A 26,076-nucleotide genomic window follows, 5' to 3' on the forward strand; every position below is an offset into this window, starting at 1 on the left:
TCAAAAGTGATTTCTTAGGAGGTAACATCCCCCAAAAAGTATATATTTATATACTGTATAGTTTAATATCACAGTGTAAAGTATATAGGGGAACATAGCTACTATGTGAAAGAAGGTGCTCTGGTCACATGACATCAAAGTAGAACTCTCTGGGCTAAAGGGAGCATCATGGAGTGAGGATGAATTTGAGCATATGGCGCTGGCAAACTTTATATGATTGAAGGAAGGATGTATGGATAAATGTACCAAGACATTCTTGATAAAAATCTGTTGCCATCTACCAGGATGACAAAGATGAAATGATTCCCCATAAACTTATATGCGGTTTCTCATCAGGGCAGTTGTTCGAGTTAAAATCCGGTCCCAAACGGATTTTATTATTTTTTTTTTTAACTCCGGCAGGACCCGCCGAACCTGAATATCTGCAGGTTCACCCATCTCTAGTGCCTTCTCCTCCCACCCATTTCTTCCTGCCTCAGCAATGACATCAAAGCACAGGGACAATTGACCACTGCAGCCAGTTACAAACTGTTGAGCGTCACTGCTGTCACCAATGATTGGTTGAACAGTCATTGCCTGTGTGTTGAGTCACCAGGGAGTAGAGACCAGCGGAGGACTCTGTAAGCATTGTAATGGGAGACAATTATCATTTTCTTGATGTCATTTTGTGACTTTTTATACATTTGTCAACCCCTTGAACATTGTTACTGATGTATGTCTTTATTAATATATTTTCTAAGATGTAAAAATAATAAACTGTAAAGCCCCATTTATACGCAACGACATCGCTAACGAGATGTCGTTGGGGTCACGGAATTCGTGATGCACATCCGGCCTCGTTAGCGACGTCGCTGTGTGTGAAACGTAAGAACGACCACTAACAATTAAAAATACTCACCTAATCGCTAATTGTTGACACGTCATTCATTTTCATAATATCGTTGCTCGTGCTGGACGCAGGTTGTTCGTCGTTCCTGAGGCAGCACACATCGCTACGTGTGACACCGCAGGAACGACGAACAACACTGTACCTGCGTCCTCCGGCAACGAGGTGAGCGTGTCTTTCCTTCGGCTGCTCTCTGCCCCTGCACTTCTATTGGCCGCCTGCCATGTGACCTCACTGTGACGCTGCACGAACCGCCCCCTTAGAAAAGAGGCAATTCGCCGGCCACAGCGACGTCACTAGGCAGGTAAGTATGTGTAATGGGGACTAACGATATTGTGCGCCCGTAACGCACAAACAACGGGGGCGGGTGCGATCGGCAGCGACATCACTAGCGATGTCGCTGTGTGTAAATGGGCCTTTATTCGTATATGGTTTTCCCCATCTCATAAGATGATTGTGCTAAGATATGCAATTTAGAGGGAGAAATTTAGAGGGGTTACCTGAGGTCACACCCAAAGAGCAAAAGTGAATGCATATTCTAAAGCTATACACTGTCACTGTTATGATGAGATAGGAAAACCCTAAGAAGTTAAGTTTTTCTGCTGCTAAATATAAAGTCTATTAGCTAAAGACAACATGACAGACTTACCGAATTAAATGAAGCTGAACAGTTTTGTCTATTATTTGCTTATTAATCATGAACTCTAAGACAGGCAATTTACAGAGGCAATTAGTAAAAACGCCTGAGTACTAATATTGTGTGTAAATATTTGTTCCCCCGAAAAACAAGGTTCAGTGTCTTGTCAACAGAATCCTGAGTTGTCCGGCAAAACAATCTTAATATACAGATTGTGCGCCATTCATCATTTGCATTTTCTTGTCTTTTTTTTGTCTCGTGATATTAGCTGCCAGTTTTGGTACCAAATTTTCCAAAATGGCACATGCGGTTCAAGATTTTGGCGCAAAGTCAAACTTTGCTGACAAAAAACTCACAAAAATAGTTAAACATTTTAGATAATTGTGTCAAAATGCTAATGTACCCAAAAATACACCAAGGGGAAACTGAAGTGGAATTGCACCAAATTTTGTGACTTTTCAAAATGTCCAACTAATGAATCAGGCCAGCGAGGTGCTGTCATAACTTACCGGGAATCTGTCAGCAGGTTTATGTTATGTAATCTGACGACACCATTTTCAGATTTTAAGGGTTAACAATCAGAATTTTACTATGAATCTCTTATGAAGGTTCTTGGTGTTACTTGTGATGCTTGTTTTACGTAGCACTAGGAGCTTATCATTGCTGTGACTAGCTGTTTGCAGATAATCATCTGACTCCGACCCTTCTGTGTTTAGTAACTCACTGTTTATAGACATTGTATATAAAGATGAACACAATATTCATGGAACAAATAGGGGAAGGCATGATAAAAACTGTTATAAATTGCTAGTGCTCATAGATTCCCCCATACTCAAGATAGAAAATAATAGGATCAACTCCTGCAAAAGTACCAAATATGTGAGAACACACAATGGAGTATATTAAATCCAATAATTTATTTACGTATATAACATACCAACATATATCAGAGTAAAAAACACTCTATAGCACAGTATCAAAATTGTACACAATGGAAAAAAAGAGACAATGTCAAGGAGAATGTAAATCTCATCAAGGTGGGGACCGAGTGACTAGAACAAAATCAACTATCTGTCATAGTCTGAGGGAGAACAAAAAAGAACAGGATGGGTAAAAAAAAAAACCCTATCCTTCCTCCCACAGACCTGGTATCCTAATAAAATCCTGCTTATGGTCAAAGAGTCTTTATTCATTGTGACCCATGTCATCCCGTAGTACACACAATATAATGCCAACCTTAGTGGACAATCAGGGATGTTTGTGTTCAGGTACACATAATGATTACATTACATAGCCCTTGAAACAATAAGCAGGATCCAGTAGTCCTCGGTCCAGGCCCGAAGTGCGTTTCGTGATCCTTTTTCAAGGGCCACCACACGTTGTCTGAGTCGACCCAGTATATCCGTCTTTATATTCATAATTCCAGCCGCGCACAGCTGAGCCGGCCATTTATTGTGCGTGCGCCGTCAGAGGAACCCGGAAGTCAATAGCATTTCACCCGGCGGTAGTCATTGAGCGTCCACGCGTGCGTCGGGAAAATTGAAGAAGGATCACAAAACGCGCGTCGGGCCTGGACCGAGGACTACTGGATCCTGCTTATTGTTTCAAGGGGTATGTAATGCAATCACTATGTGTACCTGAACACAAACATCCCTGATTGTCCACTAAGGTTGGCATTATATTGTGTGTACTATGGGATGACATGGGTCACAATGAATAATGACTCTTTGACCATAAGCAGGATTTTACGTATACGTAAATAAATTATTGGATTTAATATACTCCATTGTGTGTTCTCACATATTTGGCATTGTATATAGAGAGCCTGTTGTAGGCAGGCAGGGCCGCCACCAGGGGAGGAAAAACAAGACTCTAGTCTGAGGCCCCAACAGAAGGGGGGCCCCTTCACGCTTCATTTATTGGCTTGTGTGTGAGGTGTGGAGGCGGATCAGGGATGGAGGCGGAGCTGGGGTGGAGTCTCAAGGGGGCCCCAAAATTATGCCAGTCAGAGGCCCTGAAATTCCTAGTGGCAGCCCTGGGCAGTGACAGGTTTCTCAGCTCTGCTGCATTGCTAAATCTGAAAGCTTTGATTGTATCAGAACTGCTGCACCCAGTAATCTAAGCAATGCATTATTGGATTCAGGATCTCTTTGCCTACATCATGCTGCTCTCAGATGACGTAGCAAAAACCTACTGACAGATTCCCTTTAAGGCTGTGTTATAATAACCCTTTTTTAACAAATGTATTTTCAGTCAAAATTTTGCATCTAAATAAAAAAGGCCCCAAAGAAGATTTCTGCATCTTTAAGCATAAAAATGTATAAAGCCCCCAAAATTACAGTATATCTGATCATATATCACCAGGGTAAAGGCTCCGTTACACGCAACGACGTATCTAACGATATATCGCCGGGGTCACGGATTCCGTGATGCACATCCGGCGTCGTTAGCGACGTCGTTGTGTGTAACAGCTCCGAGCGAGTGTTAGCGATCAAAAATACTCACCTTATCGTTGATCGTTGACATGTCGTTCATTTTCATAAAATCGTTGCTGTTGCCGGACACTGGTTGTTCATCGTTCTTTGCGGCAGCACACATCGCTACGTGTGACACCGCAGGAACGAGGAACAACCTCGTACCTGTGGCCGCCCGCAATGAGGAAGGAAGGAGGTGGGCGGCATGTTCCGGCCGCTCATCTCTGCCCCCCGCTTCTATTCTATTGGGCGACCGCTTAGTGACGCCGCTGTGACGCTGAACGAACCGCCCCCTTAGAAAGGAGGCGGCTCGCCGGCAACAGCGACATCGCTAGGCAGGTAAGTCCCGTGTGACGGGTGTAAGCGATGTTATGCACCACGGGCAGCGATATGCTCGTGACGCACAAGCGACGGGGGTGGGTGCATTCACCAGTGACATCGCTAGCGATGTTGCTGCGTGTAAAGCCCCCTTTAGCCTCTCCATGGTGACTTAGGTTAAAAAATGAGAAATATCTCAAAAAGTCAGATCAAACAATCGATTCAGTGAGTAAAATCCTTTAACAAAAACACAATTCCCAACAGTCCCAAAAAGGCGAGGAGGGTCACAATTTTTAGGGCCCTAAAGCCAAAACAGGGTAGGATTTGGCGCCAGCACCAGCAGGAGGAGAGAACACTAGGTACTATAGGTGTTTATTTGCTCTTCTTACTGATACTTATCTTTGTACTTTTGCATTCTTAATAAACCGCACATTATTTTCACTTGGTGTCTCTGTGTCACTGGGGTTATACGACTCACACGTGTGATTCATTCAGTCAAGCCCCTGGTGTCATATGAGTGGTGCTGTTTATAGCTCCCGTGGGTTGCATTCTTTACTTCTCCCCCTGCTGTGTTGTGTTGCCTTTTTAATTACTGTTCTTGCACCTTGTTTTTTAATTTGTTTAAATAAAATAGACATTTTATTTTGGATACTTGCTTTGGTTCTTTATTGGTGTTTTCAATGCACTCATTGACTAGAATCCTTCTATAGTTCTCTGTGCCTAAAATGTTATTCTGTGTGAATTTGTCAAAGGTAATATGGAGGAATGACAGAAGATTTCTTCTACAGGATGATATCTCCCTAAGGCCTCTTTCACATGTCCGTGTTGTCGGTACGTGTGACGACAGTTTTTACATGTACTGGAGACACGGATACACATAGACCCCATAAAATCAATGCGTTTGCACACATATCCGTGTTTTGACGTAAACCCTGTGTTCATGTGGAGCACACGCATGTCTGTGTGCTCCACATGACAACAAGTCCGTTTTTCTCTGGCAGCACGGATGTCACACGGACTGCACACTGATGTGATCTGTGTGCTATTTAATGAAGAAAACATGTGTCTTTGAAATAAAATGATTTTCCATACTTGCCTATCTCCAGCGATGCTGTCCCTTGCTTCTAGGCCTGTTCATTATGCTCATGAATATTCACTGCACCACAGACCCAGAAGCAGCAGCAGCACCAGAGACAGCAGCGACAAGGACAGGTGAGTATAGAGGTTCATGCTGTCTGTGTGCTATCCGGATGTCACACAGATAGCACACGATTAACACACACACACGGACAGACACACACACACACATACGCACCTACACCACGGACTGTGTATAATGTGTGTGTTTTACATGGATGTGTGAAAGAGGCCTAAGGGGTACTTTACACGCTGCAACATCGCTAGCGATCGTTAGCGATGTCGAGCGCAATAGCACTTGCCCCCGTCGCTTGTGAAACATCTGGTGCTCGCTGCCGTAGCGAATATTATGGCTATGGCAGCGTCACACGCACATACCTTGTCAGCGACGTCGCTGTGACTGCCGAACAATCCCTCCCTCAAGGGGGAGGTGCGTTCGGTGTCATAGCGACGTCACTGCGGCGTCACTAAGCGGCCGGCCAGTAGAAGCGGAGGGGCGGAGATGAGCGGGACGTAACATCCAACCCACCTCCTTCCTCATTGCTGGTGGACGCAGGTAAGGAGATGTTCGTCGCTCCCGCGGTGTCACACATAGCGATGTGTGCTGCCGCAGGAACGAGGAACAACATCGTACCGGTGGCAGCAGCAATATTAAGGAAATGAACAACGTGTCAACGATCACCATTTTGGATCGATTTTGCAATCGTTGATCGTCGCTCATTAGTGTTACACGCTGCGATGTTACTACCGGCGCCGAATGTGCGTCACTAACGATGTGACCCCGACGATATATCGGTAGAGATGTCGCAGCGTGTAAAGCATCCCTTAGGTAGTACCTTATATAAACACCTCACATCGACAGACACAGGACAGAGCGCAGGAATCCTGTGTGCCAGCGTACAGCTCGTGCACACAGCTCTGCATGGGATCTTCTTAATGCAGCCATGACAAATTAAAAATATATCTGTTCTTGAAATTTAATGGAAAAAACTTATTTTACAATTCCAATTTGAAGAGACTGTTCTTTATGTCATAGTGATTAATGGGTTATATAGCCTGACTCATCACCAGTTTCGCCTTTTCAGCTTCCTCTGGCTGAAGTAATGATCCATTTCTATCTCACAGTGTGGGTTTTCTTTTACTATATTTAGAACTGAGAGAAAAATTTAGATATAAATTGAATTTATTATTCCAGGCTGTTTGAAAGATGTACATAATTATACAGATCAGGTGAGTATCAGTAGTTGTGCCCTGTTCCCTTGTTAGAGTGGTTCACAACATAGTATTTTTTTTGAAAAATGATACACTTTTGCTACATTTTTCCATGAAGAATTTTGCTTTATTCGAAAGAATACAATGATACTACCAGATATTGGTCAGAAATCAATTGGGAAACATTACATCCTTGATGACTTATGCCGCACATGTACATCAGATATGTGCACTATATGTAGGCAGCGGCCTCAGGACTTGGGCTCACCCATACACTGAATGTGCTGGCTGTGTTTCTACAGCTGGCACTTTTATGTAACTTGGCATGAATGGAGTTAACCTCTTTGATGGCACTGTTAATAGTGACAACTTTATTCAAACAGTTCAAAATGGTCAAATGTCCATTCTGTTTCCCTACCACAAAAAAAGTGCTTGGTTCCAATGAAAAAAACATATACAATAGGACCAATTGAGTTCAATATATGAAAAAAAAAAAAAACCTCAATTTCAATTAAATTACGAAAAAAAAAACCCTCAATTTCAATTAAAACGAAAAAAAAAAACCTCAATTTCAATTAAAGTTGGTTCCAATGATACTGGCATTGCATATGGGCACTGTTTGCCGTATTTGTACACCTGTGGCTGTGGGTTTCTGTTTGAGTTTTTACAACCAACGGAACTACTACAATATTGTAGTATTTTGCGCAAGTGATCAAGACATTGCAGGTTCAAGTGCCTTAGTGGTACTACTGTGTTTTCCCGAAAAAAAGATACGGGCTTATATTCTTTTCTGCATAAAAAAATGCGCTAGGGCTTATTTACAGGGGGTGTCTTATATTTGAGCCCCCGATGCCTGCTGATGTCCCAGGATTGTCCTTCAATCTTCAGTATCTATCCTGACCTGACAGTGACATTTGCATAGAAATATACTTGTCACTATCTGATCAGCAGAGCCCTCTAGGTTTACGATGTGATCCTTATACAGTGATACAGTACAGAAGGCATAGAGTGTCAGTGCCTGTGCAGAGTCTAGAGGGGTAGGCGAGATTTTGGATGGGGAAGAGGGTAAAAATTCAATAATTTAATTAGCTGGGTCTTAGAGCAACAGAAGGAGACAATTACAGTTATGTATCCTGTAACTGCACAAGCCTGCACAAGTCCTATTTCAGGACACAGCTAGTTTGAGTACGCAACTAGAGTAGGGCTTATATTTCAAGCCTACTCCAAAAAGGCAGAAAAACCCTGCCAGGGCTTACTTTCGGGGCAGGGCTAATTGTCGGGGAAACATGGTAACAAAGAATGTAAAAAAAAACAGAAGTATTTGTTAAAAATATAAACCCCTCTTCTCAAAATAGAAAAATTGAAATTTCCTCCCATTACCTCCCTTTTACATAAAAAGATTTTTTATATATATATATATATATATATATATATATATATATAGTGCCTACAAGTAGTATTCAACCCCCTGCAGATTTAGCAGGTTTACACATTCGGAATTAACTTGGCATTGTGACATTTGGACTGTAGATCAGCCTGGAAGTGGGAAATGCACTGCAGCAAAAAAGAATGTTATTTCTTTTTTTATTTTTTTTTTTTAAATTGTGAAAAGTTTATTCAGAGGGTTATTTATTATTCAACCCCTCAAACCACCAGAATTCTGTTTGGTTCCCCTAAAGTATTAAGAAGTATTTCAGGCACAAAGAACAATGAGCTTCACATGTTTGGATTAATTATCTCTTTTTCCAGCCTTTTCTGACTAATTAAGACCCTCCCCAAACTTGTGAACAGCACTCATACTTGGTCAACATGGGAAAGACAAAGGAGCATTCCAAGGCCATCAGAGACAAGATCGTGGAGGGTCACAAGGCTGGCAAGGGGTACAAAGCCCTTTCCAAGGAGTTGGGCCTACCTGTCTCCACTGTTGGGAGCATCATCCGGAAGTGGAAGGCTTATGGAACTACTGTTAGCCTTCCACGGCCTGGACAGCCTTTGAAAGTTTCCACCCGTGCCGAGGCCAGGCTTGTCCGAAGAGTCAAGGCTAACCCAAGGACAACAAGGAAGGAGCTCCGGGAAGATCTCATGGCAGTGGGGACATTGGTTTCAGTCAATACCATAAGTAACGTACTCCACCGCAATGGTCTCCGTTCCAGACGAGCCCGTAAGGTACCTTTACTTTCAAAGCGTCATGTCAAGGCTCGTCTACAGTTTGCTCATGATCACTTGGAGGACTCTGAGACAGACTGGTTCAAGGTTCTCTGGTCTGATGAGACCAAGATGGAGATCTTTGGTGCCAACCACACACGTGACGTTTGGAGACTGGATGGCACTGCATACGAACCCAAGAATACCATCCCTACAGTCAAGCATGGTGAAGCAGCATCATGCTGTGGGGCTGTTTCTCAGCCAAGGGGCCTGGCCATCTGGTCCGCATCCATGGGAAGATGAATAGCACGGCCTACCTGGAGGTTTTGGCCAAGAACCTCCGCTCCTCCATCAAGGATCTTAAGATGGGTCGTCATTTCATCTTCCAACAAGACAACGACCCAAAGCACACAGCCAAGAAAACCAAGGCCTGGTTCAAGAGGGAAAAAATCAAGGTGTTGCAATTGTAACCCAATTGAAAACTTGTGGAAGGAGCTCAAGATTAAAGTCCACATGAGACTCCCAAAGAACCTAGATAACTTGGAGAAGATCTGCATGGAGGAGTGGGCCAAGATAACTCCAGAGACCTGTGCCGGCCTGATCAGGTCTTATAAAAGACGATTATTAGCTGTAATTGCAAACAAGGGTTATTCCACAAAATATTAAACCTAGGGGTTGAATAATAATTGACCCACACTTTTATGTTGAAAATTTATTAAAATTTAACTGAGCAACATAACTTGTTGGTTTGTAAGATTTATGCATCTGTTAATAAATCCTGCTCTTGTTTGAAGTTTGCAGGCTCTAACTTATTTGCATCTTATCAAACCTGCTAAATCTGCAGGGGGTTGAAGACTACTTGTAGGCACTGTATATATATATATATATATATATATATATATATATATATACATATACATATACATACATATATATATATATATATATATATATATATATATATATATATATATATAAATGATAAAGCATCTAATATAGCCACATGCACAACTACTCGGACTAATAATTTTCAGTGCCTTGAAAAAGTATTCATACCCTGTGAATCTTTCCACATTTTTTTTCATGTTACACCCGCATTCATATATATGCATTATATTGGGATTTTATGTGATATACAAACAATATGCAGCAAGTATTAGTAAAGTGTAGAGGAAATGGCACATGAATTTGTAACTTTTTAGGACCACCTTTCACTGCAATTACTGCTGCAAGTCTTTTGGGGTCTGTAGCTACCAGCTTTGCACATCTAGAGGATGACATTTTTGCCCATTCTTTTATACACAATAGCTCTAGCTACACACATGTATAGGCTCTGATGTAAGCCATCCACTGTAGCTCTGGCAGTATTTTTAGGGTCATTGTTCTGCTGGAATATGAACCTACACCATAGTCTCAAAGTCCTTTACAGCCTCTAACAGGTTTTTCTCCAGCATTGCCCTTTATTTAGCTTCATCCATCTTCCCCTCAACTCTACCAGATTCCCTGTCTCTGCTGTTTTAAGGCTTCCCCATAGCATGATGCTGCACCAACATGTTTGACGGTGGGCATGGTGTTTTCAGGATGATATCCAGTGTCAGTTTTTCAACACACATAGCATTTTGCACTTAGCCCAAATATTTCTACTTTGGTATCATATGACTAGAGCATTTTCTTCCACATGCCATGTAGGGGACACAGGTAGCACTGTCGTTGGACTAATAGGTACAGTTGCGGTAGGCAAGTATGCAGTTAATAATAATAATAATAATAATAATAATAATAATAACAATATTATTAATAATAATAATAATAATATTATTGGCACTGGAGCTAGTAAGACAGGGTTGGAATGGACAACCAATTTAAGTTGTAAAACACAAAAAAATATAATCGTAAAGTGAATGCTGTAAAAACAGAAACCAAAAATGAATTGCAGAGTTGCTGTTTTGCCTTCAATTTCAGTCCAGTATTCTTTTTCCATTTTTCAGAATATTATAATGTAAATTAAATCAAGCAAAAAACAAAAAACTGAACCCCCCCCCCTTAAACTCGTTCTGCAAAATGAAGCCACATTCGGCTATATGAACAAAAGAGAAAAAAAATATGGCCTTTTGTCTGGTGAAGAGAATGCAAAATGCTACATAGTCATAGGTACGGATGAGTATATAGTTCATATGTTTGTAAATTATAGACTTGGAGGGACTCCATGGGCCACTGTATGGTGCCTTCATGAGACAGTGTTTCTAAGTGCACACTCACATGAGCGTTGAAATCGGATGAGTGCAATGCGAGAAAATCTTGCATTGCACTCTGATCAATGTTAGTTAATGAGGGAGAGCAGTTGGGCAGCTTTTCTTGTATACAGATTCTGGATGCGAGAAAAGTCGCAACATGCTGCGATTTTCTGCGAGAGCCGTATCACTCGCACCCATTCAAGTGAATGGGTGCGAGAGAAACATCGGACTGCATTCGGATGTTATCCCAGTGCAGCGCGATATACACACAGGTTGACAATGGATGAGATGGGGAGATTAACCCCTCCCTTTCCACCACAGCGCGCGCCTTCAGCTTCACAGCTGTGACCCGATTTCAAGATCGGGTCACAGTCACATGACACTCGGCTCAGGCTCTCGCATCAGATGCCACACGTTTGTGTGAGTCCAGCCTAAGAGAGATAATAATCTCTGTAATATAGTTTTAAAGGGGAGGATTGGTGACCTAGCCAATGGATAGGTCATCAATATGAGATCAGTGGAGCCAGGGCCACCACTAGGAATTTCAGGGCCCCATACTGGCAAAATTTTGGGGCCCCCATGAGACTCCGCCCAGGCTCCACCCCCACTCCGCCTCCACCCCTCAAACCTTCCACACTCACTGCCATTCTTGGAAAAACGTGTGTAAGTGTATATATACATACACAGTCATGGCCAAAGTGTTAGCACCCTAGAAGTTGTTCCAGAAAATTAAGTTTTTGCCTCAGAAGATTAATAATACACCCCCTACACTGCTCCTCTCCACACTATGCCCTTCTCACTACCCCTCTCCATAATATCTCTCCCATAATGTCCCTGTGTATAATATCCCCCCCACACACTGCTCCTCTGTATATCCCCCCACATACACTGTTCCTCTGTATAATATCCCCCACACACACTGCTTTTCTGTATAATATCCATACACACACACTGCTCCTCTGTATATCCCCACACACACACTGCTCCTCTGCATAATATCCTCCAACACAAACTGCTCCTCTGTATAATATTCCCACATGCACACTGGTCCTCAGAATAATAACCCCCCCACACACACAATGCCCCTTTGCATAATATCCCCCACACACACTGTCCCTCTGGATGATATCTCTCAAGTACGCTGCCCCTTTGTATACTATCCCCCATACAAGCTGCCCCTCTTTATATATATATTCTCACACACACCGCTCCTCTGTATACTATCCTCACACACACACACACAAATTGCCTCTCTGTATAGTATACTCCTAGTAAATATGTCCTACTCCTGATATATATGTCCCCTTCCTGGAATATATGTCCCCATCCTGGTATATATGGCTCCATCCTGGGCCCTTCCTGGTATGTATGGGCCCTTCCTGGTATGTATGTCCCCATCCTGGTTTATTGTCACCTTCGTAGCATATATGTCATCTTCCTGGTATATATGTCCCCATCCTGGGACCCTCCTGGTATGTATATTCCTATTCTGGGACCCTCCTGGTATATATATATCCCCATCCTGGTGTATATATATCTCATCCTGGGTTCATCCTGGTATGTATATCCCCCTCCTGTGCACATTCTGGTATATATGTCCTCATCCTGTTTTTTGTCTTCTTTCTGGTATATATGTCCTCCTTCTTGTATATATGTCCCCTTCCAGGGTCCCTACTGGTATATAGATATCCCCCTCCTGGCACATTCTGGTATAATGTCCCCATCCTGGTTTTTGCCCCCTTCTTGGTATATATGTTCCCTTCATGGGCCCCTTCTGGTGTACATGTATCCCCCTCCTGGGCACATTCTGGTATATATGTCACCATCCTTGTTTTTATCAACTTACTTGTATATATGTCCTCCATCTTGTATATATGTCCCCTTCCAGGGTCACTGCTGGTGAATACATATCCCCCTCCTGGGCACATTCTGGTATAATGTCTGCATCTTGGCTTTTGTCACCTTCTTGTATATATCCCCTTTCAGGGCCTCTCCTTGTATAGTTATCTGCTGCAAAAAGAAAAAAAAACAAACATTTTACTCACCCTTCCTGTCTCCCACGTCACTCAGCATCGTCTTTGAGCAGCAATGCGTTTTAGGTGGATGCCCCCCCCCCACCTCTGAGGATCTTAAGCTCAAAGAGCTCCTAACATTCCCTGTTGGATGCCATGTCCTCGCCACCTACGCGTTGCCTGCAGCACTGTGATGATATTGCAGACTGATGAGCTGCTCACGGCCCAAGCGGGATGACTCGCTGCCTTCCTGCTCTGTTCCACTCATCTTGCTCCTGGCCACATGGCTAATTTGCATGCGATGCTCTACAAAGGCTTTGCATGCAATTTAGCCATGTGTGCAGTGATTGAAGCGACACTGCCAGGCCCCACTGCTGCGGCTGTGACTGGGGCCCGGTGAAGAGGGTGGCCCAGCTGGGACTTCATAAAGCTAAGTAATTACCCCGAACCCTGTACACCAGTCATGGTTGTAATGCCCTGATGGCAGCCTTGAGTGGAGGTCTGACACTCGGCATTTCGACTGATCAACAACAATTTGCACAGGCAGCATCCGGTTATAAGCGATGTATGAGGAAATACATAACCCCTCTCTGTACATTGCTTAGTGGCTGCGGCCGAGAATTGCTCTTTATCTTCCTTTCTCTGCAATAATAATCATGACAGATATTTTTGGGCTGATGACTGGAAAGACTTATTTGCTAAATTTGCAAACAAAACATATGTTTACTTCAATGTGAAAAATCTCAGTAGAAAAACGAATGCTTTCCACATTAAACCCAAAATAAAGTCATGATTAGTCACACGGGAATAATTGCTCGCAGTCTGCCAAATTAAAGGGATGCTCCATTGTTAAATAAATTGGCTACAAGTAGAAAAGCTGAATCTTTCTATGTATTAAATATATTATAATTAAAAATAAATTACAATATATACGGTAATATGTTAAATCTTTTTTTACTTTTTACTATACATTACTTTCATATTGGTATTAAAGATTGAATAATCTAGGTGACTACATTTACTAACACATGATCTTTACAGAAAATGATTCTGTTAGCATTTAACATTAAAGTAACATTTTCTGTGTTTAATTTCCCTACAAATTATAATGAAAACTAGGTAAGAGAAAAGAAGCTGAAAGTTAAGGCACTAACGCCTGGCTGGATGAGGGCTTTGATGTACCTTTGTAGTTACCTCAGCTGATAAGACAGAATGAAACAATTGGTAAATTACCAGCTATCCCATTCCCGTTTCCTTGCACTACAACAGCTAAGGTTAAGGCCCCGTCACACTAAGCAACATCGCTAGCAACATCGCTGGTAACGAACAACTTTTGTGACGTTGCTAGCGATGTTGCTGTGTGTGACATCCAGCAACAACCTGGCCCCTGCTGTGAGGTTGTTGGTTGTTGCTGAATGTCCTGGGCCATTTTTTAGTTGTTGCTGTCCTGCTGTGAAGCACAGATCGCTGTGTGTGACAGCGAGACAGCAACAACTAATGTGCAGTGAGCAGGGAGCCAGCTTCTGCTGAGGCTGGTAACCAATGTAAACATCGGGTAACCAAGAAGCCCTGTCCTTGGTTACCCGATATTTACCTTTGATACCAGCCTCCTCCGCTCTCACTGCCAGTGCCGGCTCCTGCTCTGTGCACATGTAGCTGCAGCACACATCAGGTAATTAACCCGATGTGTGCTGTAACTAGGAGAGCAAGGAGCCAGCGCTAAGCAGTGTGCGCTGCTCCCTGCTCTGTGCACATTTAGCTGCAGCACACATCAGGTAATTAACCCGATGTGTGCTGTAACTAGGAGAGCAAGGAGCCAGCACTAAGCAGTGTGCGCTGCTCCCTGCTCTGTGCACATTTAGCTGCAGCACACATCAGGCAATTAACCTGATGTGTGCTGTAACTAGGAGACTGGGGGCTGGTCACTGGTTGCTGGTGAACTCACCAGCAACTCGTGTAGCCACGCTCCAGCGATCCCTGCCAGGTCAGGTTGCTGGTGGGATCGCTGGAGCGTCGCAGTGTGACAGCTCACCAGCAACCTCCTAGCAACTTACCAGCGATCCCTATCGTTGTTGGGATCGCTGGTAAGTTGCTTAGTGTGACTGGACCTTTAATGTCCCCCACCTGCTGACTGAGGTCGGCCCCCAGCTAGTTAAGGGCTTTGATGTACTTCAGCTGATTAAACAAAGTGGATTAACTGGTTTATTGCCATATGGGCACTAGCAGAAAGGGTCAGGAAGGGGACAGGAGAGTGTACAGTATATATGTATATAAACGCAAGTGAAGCCTGCTTTACACCTTACAACTAAGCATACGATATCGTATGCGATCGTACCCGCCCCCATCGTATGTGCAGCACGTTCAATTTGTTGACCGTGTCGCACAAACGATTAATTGCCGTCACACGTACTTACCTTCCATACGACCTCGATGTGGGCGGCGAACATCCACTTCCTGGAGTGGGAGGGACGTTCGGCGTCCCCGCGACGTCATGCGGCAGCCGGCCAATAAAAGCGGAGGGGTGGAGATGAGCGGGACGTAAACATCCCGCCCACCTCCTTCCGCATTACCGGCGGGAGCCGCGTGCCGCAGTTAAGCTGTGTTCATCGTTCCCAGGGTGTCACACACTGCGATGTGTGCTGCCTCGGGAACATTGAACAACCAGACGTTCAATTTTTAGCAAATTAATGACGTGTATGCGATGAATGGTTTTACGCTCAATCGCACGTAGCTGTCACATGCTACAACACCACTAACGATGCCAGATGTGCGTCACGACGTGACCCGGCCGACACATCGTTAGATATGTTGTAGCGTGTAAAGCCCGCTTTAGTCCATATACTGCTGTACGTGCTAAAACCACATCCCTTTACATGGCTCTATTTAAAAATGTCACCTTACACCCACCCAAAGAAAAAATCACTTAAAGCAGACGTGCAAAACATACCGTCCACCAAAGGGTTTGTTGCGGCCCGCGTGAACCAGGAGACATCACCCTTTGCTTCCTATATTCAAATGTATTTGTATCTTTCGGACATGAATACATTTGAACACTGTGGCGCCGGGACAGGGGAAGAGCAGATGAGCGTCCATCAGCCCCTGTCCTGATGTGCTTCTGTGTGATGAGATCAGCATGCTACTGATCTTATCACACAGTTATAATATCAGGTCCCAGAGGTAGCAAGGATGTGGTGGGCTCTGATAAGTGATCCAAGAGGAGCCAAAGATGAAACGTGTCTTAGGCTTGGTGTTACTTTCCAGGGGACATTATTAAGCAATGGGGGACATTATAGAGAAATAGGGGACATTATGGAGCAATAGGGGACATGGAGCAATGGGGGACATTATGGGACAATTTGGAACAATATGGGGCAAATAGGGAGATTGTGAAAGAGGGCATTGTATAGTAGGGACTCTATACAGAGAGAAAGTGTGGGGGAGATATTAGGGACAGGGAGGCAGGCAGGAGGCTCACAGCAGCAGGAGGCAGGAGGCTCACAGCACGCGGGAGGCAGAAGGCTCATAGCACCATGGGAGGCAGGAGTCTCACAGCACCGCAGGTGGCAGGAGGCTCAAAGCACTGTGGGTATATGGAAAAGAGTTCTTTCGGTCTAATGAAGCGCATAAGGAACCCCTTGCTGATATTAAATGTTGTACTTTATTAATTATAAATAAGCTCCTATTAATACAACGCGTTTCAGCAGACAATATGCTTTCATCAGGTAGCATATTGTCTGCTGAAACGTGTTGTATTAATAGGAGCTTATAATTAATAAAGTACAACATTTAATATCAGCAAGTGGTTCCTTATGCGCTACATTAGACCGAAAGAACTCTTTTCCATATACCCACTCCCTACCTGGGATTTCGGTAGTAGCTGCAAAGGACCTGCCAACCCATTATAGAATCCAGCTGGGAACTGGAGGATCGTGGAGGAAAACCTGAATCCCAAGGTGCCGGTGGAGTTCAGGAGCCGACAACGATACCATAAGTCTGGATTCAATAAGCTTGGACACTGCAATCAGAACGGAGGAATACCCCGGACTGACACGCTTTCACTGGAGTTGTGCGGGGGCGCACAACCTGCAAAGGTGAGCAGTTCTAAATATCTATCCTAAATCTATCCACGGATGCTTCTCATATTGCGCCTGTCTCTCTATCTCTATTTCATTAAAGCACTGTGGGTGGCAGGAGGCTCACAGCACCATGGGAGGCAGGAGGCTCACAGTACCGCGGGAGGCAGGAGGCTCACAGCACTGTGGGAAGCAGGAGTCGCACAGCACCATGGGAGGCAGGAGTCATACAGCACCGTGGGAGGCAGGAGGCTCACAGCACTGCTGGAGGCAAGAGGCTCACAACACCGCTGGAGACAGGAGTCAAACAGCTCCGCAGGAGGCTCACAGCACCGTGGGAGGCAGGAGGGTCACAGGACTGCGGGAGGCAGGAGGCTCACAGTACCACGGTAGGCAGGAGGTTCACAGCACCGGAGGGCATGTACAAAAGGGAAGCTGGTAAACCTGATGCTTCCACTTCTTCTGTGGGACGGGAGCGCAGTGCACTCACGCTTACTGCGACCACAAAGTACGTCGTCAGCATGCTAGCACAGGCCAGCAGACTGAGGAGATAATGCTATGCGCACCACACATTGTGATTTAAAGGGCCGTCAGCCGACAAGACCGTGGCTGCTGCCCAAGTACTGCAGTCCCCGGGAATGTGCCCAGGGGGCCGCATAAAAAGTCATCAGGAGCCGCATACGGCCCGCGGGCCGGAGGTTCCCCACCCCTGCTTTAAGTAAACAACTGAGCAAATTCCTAATAACTGATTGTGTAAGATTCATATATTCATTGAAAACAGTTAATAAATGCTAAACGCAGAGACCAGTATCATGTGAGGTTGTGACGGATCTCCAGAGAGAATAAGAAATTAGGGGTTAACTTATCATTGAACAGGAGCGGCAGCACTTCTAAAGTGGAAAACGACTGATAAACTGCTGTATGACCCATACCCCGGGGTTGTTTTATTGCAGTGAACAGATGTAATGTTAAACAGCAAAAATGAAGGAGCTGCAAAATGCTTTAATGTCACCATTATCCCTGACACGTTAATAATGATAAAGTACAATAAAACAGGCGTCATGAAGCAGAGCCACGCTCCATTGCAAGGAAAAACATCACAAGTAGCGAGTACCTGCTCAGTGTTCAGTGTCAGCGAGCTTCTCTACTATCTGCAGATGGAAAGCACATACAGGGGCTTCATAAACCCCCTCACATTTTCCTTAGCACGCTGGTATCAATTGACTTCACCTAGCCCAAAGCTCCCAGGGCGACCTGCTAACTCTGCTGAGTAAATAAAGGGTGAGACAGACCATTCCCCATAGTCGTCAAAAATATAATACAATTCTGGAAAATACTTAAGAGAGGCGACCTTACATCGCCAGGATCAGGTCAAACCATCACACGCAATAAAGGATCATTTCTCCAGAAAGACAGAGTGTTTGAGCAGTTTTGAGGACAACATCATTTTGTTTAGAGGAAAATTTTGAAAAAACAATTTGAAACATTAACCCCTTCCATACTTTTTTTATGAGGGGGTTACACTTTTGTTTTTTCCTCCTCGTCTTCCAGTAACTATAACTTTTTTTGGTGGGGGCCTTGTTTTGTGCAGGGTAAATCAAACTATTAAATGACACCATTTTTTCATATTTTATACTTTAAAACTCAAAATAAAGCCATATGTGCTTAAGAAGAGAACAAAAACACAATTCCTCCATTGTTTCTGGTGATTTTGTTATTGCTGTGTTTAGTAAAAATGTCAGCTCAGTCTGATTTAAAGTTTGTATTGTTTATTTTTTTTAATCTAGTGATGAAAACATTTCAGAAACTTGTAATAAATATAAAATGGTAACTTTTTTTATCACTAATGACAGGGGCGAGTGTGTTTTTTTGCATTGTGAGCTGATGTTTTCATTTATATCATTTTTAGGGTATATTGTTTTGATTGCTCTCTATTCCAATTTTTGGGGGAGGGTCACTCAGCAACCAAAAAATGGCAATTTTTTTCCTTTATGATGTTTACCGAACTAGTTAAGAAATTTTATGTTATTATGGATAAAACTTTTACGGATGTGTAGGATAACAAATGATTTTTTTAATGTCTTTAGTTTTGATGGGGTTAAGGGAGTGATTTGATCTTATAAGTTTTTTTTTTTTCGTTTTTTTAACTTTTTATTTAACCTTTTTCTTTAATCTCCTTCTGTGGGACATGAACCTACAATCATTTGAACATTTGTTACCGTATACTGCAATGTCACAGTATAGCAGTATATAGCAAACAATATGGTTTACGATGAACCCCAGCTTGTGCCGGCATCAGAAGAGGATGCTGCACCCAGGGGGAGAGGAGAGGAGGGAAGGGGAGTAAAATAGCTTATTTAGTTTCTGTGAGGCATAACGGGAGGCATACAGTTAGGTCCATATATATTTGGACACAGATAGCATATTTCGCCTCTTTGTTCTGTATATTACCACAATGATTTTGAACAGAACAATTCCGCTGCAGTTGAAGTTCAGACTTTCAGCGTTAATTCAGGGGGTTGAACAAAATGATTGTATAAAAATGGGAGGAACTGAAGCATTTTTTTAACCTCAATCCCTTCATTTTAGGGGCTCAAAAGTAATTGGACAAATTAAATATTTAGAAATAAAATGTTAATTTCTATTATTTGGCTGAAACCTTTGTTGGCAATGACTGCCTGAAGTGCTGAACTCATGGACATCATCAGACACTGTTTCCTCCTTGTTGAATGGAACCTGTCACCAGAGTTTTCCCTATGCAACTAAAATTACCACCTTCTGCAGCTGCTCGGCTGCATTCTATGAAGGTGCGCCTTGTATCTGGCCCCCTTTTCAGACCGCAAAAACAACTTTATAAATATTACCTTTTCGTATGTAAATGTTTTAGTAGGGCCTAAAGGACGGGTTCTCTTTCTCCTTCGTTCCTCCCTCCTGCCACTGTACGCCGTCCCCTGTGTTTGTTTGAATTGATGACAACAGTCCCATCATCCTCCATGCTGTGCTGAAGTCTCGCGCATGTACCGTTATCGTAGGTCACTATCGCGGGCCTGTGCACAAACTATCCCTCGCGTGTGCTCGGGATGTATTTGCTCAGGCACAAGATTATGCGCGGCGCTGTGCATGACCTCACCAGTGTCATGCTAGTACCCGCCCATAATCTCGTGCCTGAGCAAATACATCCCGGGCGCGCGTGAGGGATAGTTTGTGCACAGGCCCGCGATAGTGGCCTACGATAACGGCACATGCGCGAGACTTCGGCACAGCGTGGAGGATGACGAGACTGTTGTCATCAATTCAAATCATCACAGGGGATGGCGTACAGCGGCAGGAGGGAGGAACGAAGGAGAAAGAGAACCCGCCCTTTAGGCCCTACTAAAACATTTACATACAAAAAGGTAATATTTATAAAGTTGTTTTTGCGGTCTGAAAAGGGGGCCAGATACAAGGCACACCTTCACAGAATGCAGCCGAGGAGCTGCAGAAGGTGGTAGTTTTAGTTGCATAGGGAAAAATCTGATGACAGATTCCCTTTAATGCTCTCCAGGCCTTTACTGCAGTGGTTTTCAGTTGCTGTTTCTTTATGGGCCTTTCTGTCTGAAGTTTAGTATGTAACAAGTGAAATGCAGCTCTATTGGGTTGAGATCAGGTGATGACTCGGCCATTCAAGAATATTCCATTTCTTTGCTTTAATAAACTCCTGGGTTGCTTTGGCTTTATGTTTTGGGTCATTGTCCATTTGTATTATAGAACGCCGACCAATTAGTTTGGCTGCATTTGGCTGATTTGAGCACACTGTATGTCTCTGAAAACCCCAGAATTCATCCGGCTGCTTCTGTCCTGTGTCACATCATCAATATACACTAAGAATGCAGTGCCACTGGCAGCCATGCATGCCCGGCCATCCCACTGCCTCCACCCAGTGTTACAGATGAGTGGTGTGCTTTGGATCATGAGCTGTACCATGCCTTCACCATACTTTTTTCTTTCCATAATTCTGGTAAAGGTTGACCTTGGTTTCATCTGTCCAAAAAATGTTCTTCCAGATCTGTGCTGTTTTTTTAAGATTTTTTTTTTTTTTTAGCAAAGTCCAATCTAGCCTTCTTACTCTTGAGGATTATGAGTGTCTTGCACCGTGCAGTGAACCCTCTGTATTTTCTTTTATGCTGTATTCACTTTATGGTAGATTTGAATATTGATACACCTACATTCTGGAGAGAGTTATTCCCTTGGTTTGATGTTGTGAAGGGGTTTCTATTCACCATGGTAATTATTATGTGATCATCCACCACTGTTGTCTTCCATGGGCGTCCAGGTCTTTTTTGCACTGTTGAAGTCACCAGTGCTTTCTTTCTTTCTCAAGATGTACCAAACTGCAGATTTAGCCACTCCTAATATTGTACCAATTTCTCAGATTTTTTTTTTTTGTAGATAAAGGATGACTTGTTTCACCTGTATGGAGAGCTCCTTTGACCGCATATTTATGGCTCGGCAAAAACTTAAAAATACAAGCACCACACCTCAAATCAACTTCAGGCCCTGTATGTGCTTAATTGAGAATAAATATCAAAGGAATTGCCCACACCAGCCCATGAAACAGCCTTTGCGTTAATTGTTTAGTTACTTTTGGGCCCGTTAAAACCAGGGTGGCCCATGTAAAGAAGCTGCAACTCCAAACTCCCTCATCAATGTGGATATCCTCAAATGAAAGCCAAAAGTTTGGACTTTATGTCCATGTCCATTATATAACTATAACTTGAATATGTTTCAGTAAACAGGTAAAAAAAACACAAAATTTGTGTCAGTTTCCAAATATATATGGACCTAATTGTATATACCAGGATGGGCCCATCATGGGGGACAGATATACAAAGATGCGGAACATGTATACCAGGATGAGGGTCATATATACCAGGTGGGCCCAGGATAGATACATATATACCAGGATGGGGGACATATATACCAGGATGGGCCTATTATGGGGGACATATATACCAGGATTTAGATCATATATATAAGGATGGGGGACATATATACGAAAATATGGGTCACATATACCAGCTATGGGTACATATATACCAGGATGGATCCAGAATGGGGATCATGTATATCAGGATAGGAGACATATATACCAGGAAGGGCCACATGTATACCAGGATGGAGGATATCTATACCAGGATGGGAACATTAGTACAGATTTGGGGCAGATTACCTCATAACAGTGTCAGCAGCTGATTTCACCCATAACAGTGTGTCATGACTACAATTTTTGCATCAAAATTGTTTTTTATATTTTCCTGCTCTAAAATCTGGGGCATCTTATAGTCCGAAAAATACGGTACCTGATAATGAAATAATTTGTGATTTATAATGATGTGTGGTTTATATCCCTCTGACCATTTCTTTATACACTGATTTTCTGGTAACCCTGTGCTTATGTATAAAAGTATTGTGGAAAAATAGCATGTATGAGCCTCAAATATAGTAGGTGATGGAATTTATACTGCATTCTAGTAGCCAAAATATCAAATGCATAAACTTTGGCCCAATAAAGTTAAAATGCATCACCAATATGTACCAATGTCCAATCGTACCATAAATGGTCTAAATTGTACTATTTAATTCAATTGTTCTCTATAGCCTGAAAATCTTAGTTGTTGAATAATGTGGAATTTTGCAATCCCCTTTCCAAAATCTATTGGATTCTAGAACTACATTGTTTATTTATATTGGGTGGTTCTTATGGACATCATTAACATTGGAATGTTTGGTGCATTTATATTAGTTATAATTAAAACATTATGTAGGGTTTATTGATTGAATTTAGTCAAGTGCTGTAATATTTTCGGCATATGGGAACTGGAGTTTGTAAATCAAAATTAGCCTTTAAAATGGCCTTGGTCAAGTGCAAGTGTTTAAAGGGGTTGCCTACTACTAGGACAACTAAATCTTATTCTCCATGTTTACCTCGTTAAAATAAAAGCTTATACTCAACTGCCTTGCCAGAGCTCAGGATCGCACTGATCCACCAATGTAGTGGAGGATTCTCCAGTGGACCTAAGGACCTGCACTGGTAATTGTTCCGGCCGCAGCCAGCTTTATCAGCTCTCCGCTCCTCCCAGGGTTGGACAACCTGGGAAAGTAATGCACGCTGATTACCACCACATTTGGCTGAATTTTGCAGCTTACGCTGCATGCTGACTGGTAGAGATGAGCAAACCTTTCAAAGTTTGGTTCGCCGAGCCTTTCCAAAGAAACACCATGTTCTCCGAACAGTTCTCCGAACGGAACTCTAAACCTTTTCAAACCCCATTGAATTCAATGGGAGGTCAAACGTAAGGCAGAGAAAACACCTTTAGGGGGGTTGAAAGCTTCCAAGAAACAAAAATATGTTTTACAGTGTTGTACCACTGTTTTATGAGAGAAACAAAAATATAATTTTGTAGTTGTGATTCCTTTTAATGGCTAACTAAAATAAAATAAAATGGTGTTACAAAGCAAGCTTTCGAGATAAATGTCTCGAAAGCTTGCTTTGTAACACCATTTTATTTTAGTTAGCCATTAAAAGGTATCACGACTACAAAATTATATTTTTGTTTCACTGAGAGCAATCAATCATTTTTCAACTGGCTAACATGGTACCCACACTTTTTCTCTTGTACCACTGTTTTGGCACAGCCATTAGCTTCCTAGACTATTGACATAAGAAATATAGAGGTGTATGAGAGACAGGTGTAGGGCTGATGCTCCCATACCCCTGCCAGTACAGACATGACATAACTTGGAGACCCATCTTGGATTTTGATATTTAATAACATTTCAGGCAGACAGAAGGACAGTGGCATAAATGGGACGTATTAGTCCATGCAACACACAGGATATGGCCTGGCATTCCATTTTAAAAAGTGAGCTAACATGCAGAAGTGCATCCAGGCCTAGACATTTCTGTACAACCAGGTTGAGGATGTGAGCAATGCAATGCACATGTGATGTCGCCCAGGCTTTACTGCCACCAGTTTTGCACCGTTATCGCACAGGGCCTTCCCTGACTTAACAGCTGTGTGGTTGCGTTCTCCAATGTATTTTAATTTAAGCACTGCCTGATTGCATTGAGTTACACACAAAATGAGGTTCGAGTGACGTAACAACCTTATACTTGATTGCTATCAGCATAGGAAGTGATTGTAAGCTTTTTCATTTTAATAGGGGAAAAATGAGTAATAAGAAGGGGGTGTCCTAGTAGTGGACAATGCCTTTAATTACATAGTTGTAGTATCTGCTTAACTTTTATGGTATTAGATATCTACTATACTTTGCTATTCTCTTACATTCTCAGAATTATCCTATACTTTGTGGACTCTCTGATAGTGACCTGAGCTCCATTTTCTATCTCAGATCTTTCCTGGTGCTACTACCTGACTTTGACACTCCTGGTATTGACCAGTGAATATCCTGATCTGCTCATCTGTGTAATGCCTAAGGGGTACTTTGCACGCTGCGAAATCGCTACTGCGATATCGTCGAGGTCAAATCGAAAGTGACGCACATCCGGCGCCGGTAACGACGTCGCAACGTGTAAAGCCTAGATGCGCCGATAAACGATCGCAAAAGCGTTGAAAATCGGTGATTTGTGTAGCGTCGGTCATTTTCAGAATGTCGGACCAATAGGAGATGTGATGTTGTTCTTCGTTACTGCAGCAGCACACATCGCGGTGTGTAAGCTTCAGGAGCGAGGAACATCTCCTTACCTGCCTCCACCGGCTATGCGGAAGGAAGGAGGTGGGCGGGATGTTTACGTCCCGCTCATCTCCGCCCCTCCTCTTCTATTGGCCTCCTGCCGTGTGACGTCACTGTGACGGCGCACAAACCGCCCCCTTAGGAAGGAGGCGGGTCGCCGGGCAGAGCGACATCGCAGAGCAGGTAAGTGCGTGTGAAGCTGCTGTAGCGATAATGTTCGCTACGGCAGCTATCACAAGATATCGCATGTGCGACGGGGGCGGGTACTATCGCGCTCGGCATCGCTAGCCGATGCTAGCCATGTCGCAACATGCAAAGTACCCCTAAGACCTCGGATTCTAAACTGAAATGTAAGAGAACTGTACATAGTTGTGTCATCTTCTTAAAGATAGTTCAGAAGTGTACTTCTTCCTTGCCTTTTAGATTCCTGCTTGATTGAGAGTTCGGGCCAAAAGCATGGTTGGGGCATTGCTCTAAACTGTGCCCCTAAATCTTTGGAGACCTCCAGTGGCACTGAAGCTGCCTGGATCCAGCCTCATTTGTATAGCTGATAACTTTTAAGCCCTGAAGTTCATGCCCTGCAGATCGGCTGCATCAGTGGCCTATAACCTAAGCAACAGGCTATAAACAATACATAAAAAATGCATCCATTCTTGAGAACAGAAAGGATTTATAATATTAACCCCTTCACGACCTTGGACGGATCTATCCGTCCAGGATCGTGTCGGGTTAAGCCCCGCCCCCTGCCGCGAGCAGGCGGCGTGGATCGGCACACATATCAGCTGTTTTCAACAGCTGACATGTGTGCCTACTAGCCGCGGGTGGAATCGCTTCCACCCGCGGCCATTAACCCCTTAAATCTTGCTGCCAAAGTCTGGCAGCAAGATTTAAATGCGCGCGGCCATGTTTGTTACTCACCGCCGCCCCCACCGGAAGTCACGTGTGTTATCACGTGACTATCGGTGGTTGCCATCGTAGCACAGGGTCATGTGATGACGCCTGCTGCTACGATGTTTCACTTTCATTTTCCCTCGGCCGAGAGCAGAGGGAAAACCAAAGTGACTGAATCTGCTGATTACAGCGGTATAGCTGTGATCAGCAGATAGCGATCAGCAATCGGATTGCTGATCGCTATAGCCACCTAGGGGGACTAGTAAAATAAAATAAAAAAGTAAAAAAAAAAGTTTTAAAAAATAAAAAAAACAAAAACCCTA

At 43.4% G+C, this 26,076-nt stretch overlaps 1 protein-coding gene across 2 annotated transcripts in view; it reads right to left on the reverse strand.

The window, feature by feature from the left end:
* Positions 1-26,076, reverse strand: part of ADRA1A (adrenoceptor alpha 1A) — a 228,587-nt gene that overhangs the window by 62,304 nt on the left and 140,207 nt on the right. The window contains exon 2 of one of the 2 annotated variants that reach the window (XM_075342896.1): positions 12,890-13,053. The exons of the other annotated variant lie outside the window; for it this stretch is intronic. The gene's annotated coding sequence lies outside the window, so the exon portion shown is untranslated. The remainder of the gene's footprint in view (positions 1-12,889; positions 13,054-26,076) is intronic. 2 annotated transcript variants of the gene reach the window in all.

The sequence above is a fragment of the Anomaloglossus baeobatrachus genome, chromosome 4, assembly GCF_048569485.1.
Source record: "Anomaloglossus baeobatrachus isolate aAnoBae1 chromosome 4, aAnoBae1.hap1, whole genome shotgun sequence".
NCBI lineage: Eukaryota > Metazoa > Chordata > Amphibia > Anura > Aromobatidae > Anomaloglossus > Anomaloglossus baeobatrachus.